Raw genomic sequence first — 5,561 nt, 5'->3', positions numbered from 1 at the left:
GATAGATAGATAGATAGATAGATAGATAGATAGATAGATAGATAGATAGACAGACAGACAGACAGACAGATGAAAGGAAGGAAAGCTATGTCTTAACAGCAATCTCAATGCTCAAAATATGTCCTGAGCTCATATTTGTCAAGACCACTACTCATTTGGAAGGTATATGATGACACACCAAAGAAAATTACAGGTTCAGTTTATAAGAGCTCCATGAACAATGGGGAAGTAAACAAATGGAATAAAGACTGTCTGATGATTTGTTTTTCTATGAAACATACCAATTGAAAATTGTGCTCTTGGGGAACCATAGGAAGAGGAAGAGTCTACTTGGCAGTGAAAGATGCAGTAGTCAGTGAACAATCTACAATCATGAGCATGTTCTTACCACAATGACTGGCATATAGTAGGTATTCAGATATACAGGATAGATGGATGCATGGATGCATGGGTGCATGGATGATGAATTATTTATGGGTCGATGAGAGGATGTGTGGGTGGATGATATATGGATGAATGGATATGAGTCAAAACATCTTACCAAGGAGTCAGAGGAACAACTGGGCTCCATTAGTTAGCTAGCAATGATTAATTATAATTGATCTAAATTTAGCCTTTTAATTCTTTCTTTTGTGGTTTTTTTTTAAAAAAGATGTTGCATTGGTAGTTCAGATTTAAAATAAAAACATGTTTTGTTTTTGATACGATGTTTTCCTAGAAAAAAATGTGATCTAAGCATGTAAATCTCCAATCTCCCTCGCTAAACTCTTATTTTATTAGTTTAAGTTGTTTGTAGTTGGGTCTGAATGGTTTTGTTTGTGTTGCTTTATGCTTCCTTGTTTAATTTATATGTGGAGCTCAAATTAAAATCAGACTCTTCATGGTCATGGTACCTGAACAGGAAGTCTTGAATCTAATAAAATCTCGGGTTCATGGTACTGTGGTTTGACCATTTTAAACATCCAGGAGCCAGGAAGTAATCAATTAGTGTGTCAGCTCATCTATCTAAATACCTCAAAATTCAAAGCTTCAGGGCTCACTTGTCTAACACATAGAAATAAGTTTGGCACAAGATGACGTATATATTTATGATATGTGATAATATGCACGGAAACACCAGTAAAAAAAATAAAATTTACATCATGCATAGTAACTGCCAAGGAGAATACACTGTACAAGGAGAAAGGACATAGGTGAAAGAAAACCTAGAAACGTGAGCCAATGCCATACGACGGTGACCTTCACACCCTAAACTATATATAAATAGAATTAAGGATGTGGGCTGGGGGGATGTCTCAATGGGTAAAGTGCTTGCTGTACAAGAATGAGGATTAGAGTTTGGTACCTACAATCCATGTCAAAAAGCTGGATGCCATGGCTCATATTTGTAATCTTCACTGGGGACGTGGAAGCAGGCAGACCGCTGGGCTTGCTAGCCAACCAGGCTAATCAGCAACTTACAGGTAAAATAAGGGACCCTATCTCAAGAAGCAGGGCAGGTGGAATCTGAGGAACAACCCTCAAAGTTGGTCTCTATACACATGTGGCACACGCGCAAGCACTGTGTGTGTGTGTGTGTGTGTGTGTGTGTGTGTGTGTGTGTGTGTGTGTACACATTCATATATTTAGGAGCACATAACATACAATAAATAAGTAAATAAGTTAGGAATAAAACATTTCATCATAAGTTTTATGTTTGTGAAAGACTGCTGTCAACACTGTGGGAAGCAAGAGAAGTCACGTACTGACAGAAGAAGTCTTGGCAGTAAGCAGGCAAAAATTTAAGGGGCCATCCAAAACCATTGCCAAAAGCATGGAGAGATATGGGTGCGTCTGAATGCTGTCAGAGATGGTGAAATCCAAGGCCTTGTTATTACTATCTGAATGTAAGTCATAAAAGAGGATGGTGTCTTAAATGATACCAGAAATCCTGAAGCAGGGTAAGGGATTCTGATCTTAGCCAATGAAAAGAACACCTGAGCAGTAGAGTAAGGAGAGTTATACACCAAGATGGGTTGAAGCTTCGTAGCATAATTTGGAGTGGTCACAAAAGGAACACATGCTACGGATTAACCATTGAGAAAAATTCAGTGGAAAGGAGAACTGGTGAACCAAAGGATTGCATCTCCAAGAATCCATACATTTAAACAGCTTTACTACGCATGAAGTCATATGTCAACAAAGAACTCACCAAAACACCAATTCATCTGACTCAGTGAATTTCTCAGGGAAAGAATGTGTCAATAGTCTCATGTCACAGATTAGAAAACTGAGGTTCCATTTAGCTGGAGGCTTGCCAAATGCTGCCCGGTTAATGGATTGTGGTCCAAGTCCAAGCCATGATTCTCAGACTTCAGTGGGGTCTTTTTTCACTGCTATATGGTACAAACACCAAGGCAGAAAGAGTATAAATTCGGACTGAACTTGTTGAGCTGAGTCATGGAAATGAACTTCAAATGTATCCACATCTAAAAATACCCAGGGTTTGGAACAGTGTTGGAGACATCTCCCTGGACTTTTTAACCTTCTCCGGTACTAAAAACTAAAAGTGCTTCTACAGCTCAGCAGTCTTTAAATGAATAGGCCAGCCTGGAAATGAGCCAACATAGTCAACCTTCCAAGCTTTGTGATATTAAAGTCTTCAGATCTTTTCTAACAAAACCCTCTAAAAGGGTCTCAAGCCTTGAGGCTAAAAACACATGTATCGCAGCCCCACATCAAATAATTATTTGCTTTTAAGCATTTGTTCACCATTATTTTCTATGACCCCTTCATAGGATCTGTGTATTGTGCAGGGCTTTTCCTATTAACAGGCCAAAACAAATTGATTGTGAATTGTTTCGATGGATGATTAATACCTTTCTGAATAAAATTCCACATAGGGAGGGATAGATATAGAAAACAAAATGGAAAAATTACATTCAATTAAATCATACTTTCTGTTCATATGTAATTAGAAGTATTAAAAATCACCAAAGCAAATCTAACCCAGTAAGAAAAGAACCAATCAGAGGTATTGTTTATTATTATTACTATTATTATTATTATTATTATCTGAATGCCTTTTATTTGCCAAAGTTAATGTGCAATGAGCACTATAGTACGAACTCAAGAAAGTAGACTACAGAACATTATACAAATAACAAGTTTTTGTGGCTGGACTTGTAATCAATTTTCAGATATACCCGGATTGCCTATGGCTATACCATCTTGAAAGTCCCCAACCTCATCAGATATCCCCTGAAAAAATGCCTTTAAACAGCTAAGTATTTCAAACTTGCCCACACAAAGAAGCTCCACCCTAGATTTTTCCTTGTCTTAGATCTAACAATAACAATTGCTATAGCAGTGAAGTTCTACTATATAACAACTCACCCCAAAACAACAGATCTAAATGTGTCATTAGCTTGACATTCTGTCCATCTTCCCTGTCACTCCACTGGTCTTTCTTTCATGAGTCATTGGTCCGCTGGTGACTGCAGAACTCAAAAGTCTTTCATTCTTGTGTGATAATTAACATGCTACTATCCAGCATACTGGGGTAATGGGTTGTTAGACAACTTTTGCTACTATAACAAATACGTAAAAAGAATCAACTGGTAGAAGTAGGTTTATCCTGGTTTATTGTGACAGTGTGGCTTCGGGGTAAGGCAGTGTATCATGACAGGACACATGCCGTGGAGCTAGCGCTTCACTTCATGATGACAGAAAGCAAAGACAGAAAGATAAAGGGCTGGGTTCCAAAATCTCTAAGACCTACTATTCTTCCATGAGGTCCCATTTCTATTGTTTTTCTTGAGCTATAGCTCAATGTATATATTTTATTTTTAAGATTTACTTTTAATTTTTTTTTATCTACGTGTATGTCTGTACATGGGTATATACATCTGAATACACATGCCCAGAGAGAACATGTCAGATCCCCTTGGATCAAGAGTTGCAGGTGGTCATGAGCTGTCTGACATGGGTGCTGGGAATAGAATTCAGGCCTTTAAAACACAGGTCTTTGGGGGAACATCTAGGATGCAAACTATCGCAGTGGGCTGCATGTCACTCATCCTGGAGTGGAGCAGCCTAGAGCTGTGCACAAGTAAAATAGAGAGCTCCGCGTAAATGGGGACAGACCTTAAGGATCAAGCACATTTTATAGTCATTTGCCCGACTTACTAAAGTAAATACATAAAATTCCCTACCCACATTCAATAGATAGAGAAATGGATATCACCTTCTAACTAGGGAGAGTGTAAGGCCACATAGGAAAGATACCCACTTGCGGGGTGGAATGAATTTGTGGTCAATTTTCCAATATACTGCAAAAGCAAAGACTAATAAAAAAAATCTTTAAAATTCAGTTACCAAAATGGAAACAAAAGATGCTTTGCCAGGGTCCAGCAACTGCACTCACCAACTACTAGATTTCACACTATTGAGAAGTCAAAAATATTTTATTTCCTGAAGTTTGGATATAAGATCGTAACCTTCTGTAGCTTCTCTTCCTGAAATGTAAGGACATGCAGACAGTTCAAAATGTCTTGGTGTTACAGAACTGAGAGTTCTGAAATTGCTCTCTGAGAGGAAACAATCTGAAGGTTCAGAACATCTCAGGGTCAGCATCAAAGACGTCTAGCAGACGCTGAACACTTACCGCACAAAGAGCGTGACAATGTTAGAGAAGAGGCAAAGAGTCACTTCTTCCAGAAATAGCAACTTAATGTGTAGACAAAGACCCCCAATCAAAGCAGTGGTGGGCACTAACCTTGCATGTGTGAGGATCCCTGACATTATAAGGAATAGAATAAAATGTGTAATTAATTTTTAAATTCTGTGAGAGGTCAGATTTCAGAAAGAAAAGGAAGGGTATTGTATGTTTGCACAGAGAAGAAAACTCAAGGAAATGGATATGCCATCAGTTAACAGCCATGTATTTAACTGAAGAGAATCAACTGTTTATTTAACTTAAAGAAAATAGCTAAATTAAAAGAAAAAAAACTAAAACACAAACTTTGGGAGTTTGAGAGACAGCTCAGTGGTTACAAGCATGCACTGTTCTTGCACGGGGACCAAGTTTGGTTTCCAGAACCGACACTGAGTGGCTCACATCTGTATTTAACTTCAGCTTCAACAAATGCCTTTTCTGACCTCCACAGTCAATAACAACCATGTGCGTGTGTGTGTGCGCACGTGTGTGTGTGTGTGTGTGTGTGTGTGTGTGTGTGTGTGTGTGTGTGTGTGTTACAGTCCTTGCCTAGCTGTCCTGGAACTAGCTATTGTAGATCAGGTTGGCCAGAAACTCACAGAGATCCACCAGCCTCTGCCTCCCGAGTGCTGGGATTAAAAGCGTGCACCACCACCACCCTGCTAATGGTGAGTTCTTAATCATAGCACTTGGGAAGAAGAGGCATGGAAGTGGGGAACTCATCTTTGGATACGTGGGGAATTTGAGGCCAGCCTCAGCTACATGTGGTCCTGCCTCGAACAAGAAGAAGAAGAAGAAGAAGAAGAAGAAGAAGAAGAAGAAGAAGAAGAAGAAGAAGAAGAAGAAGAAGAAGAAGAAGAAGAAG

The sequence above is a fragment of the Microtus ochrogaster genome, chromosome 21 (genome assembly GCF_000317375.1).
Source record: "Microtus ochrogaster isolate Prairie Vole_2 chromosome 21, MicOch1.0, whole genome shotgun sequence".
Taxonomy (NCBI): Eukaryota; Metazoa; Chordata; class Mammalia; order Rodentia; family Cricetidae; genus Microtus; species Microtus ochrogaster.
The sequence above is the reverse complement of the archived record's forward strand: the minus strand, read 5'-3'. Positions refer to the sequence as shown.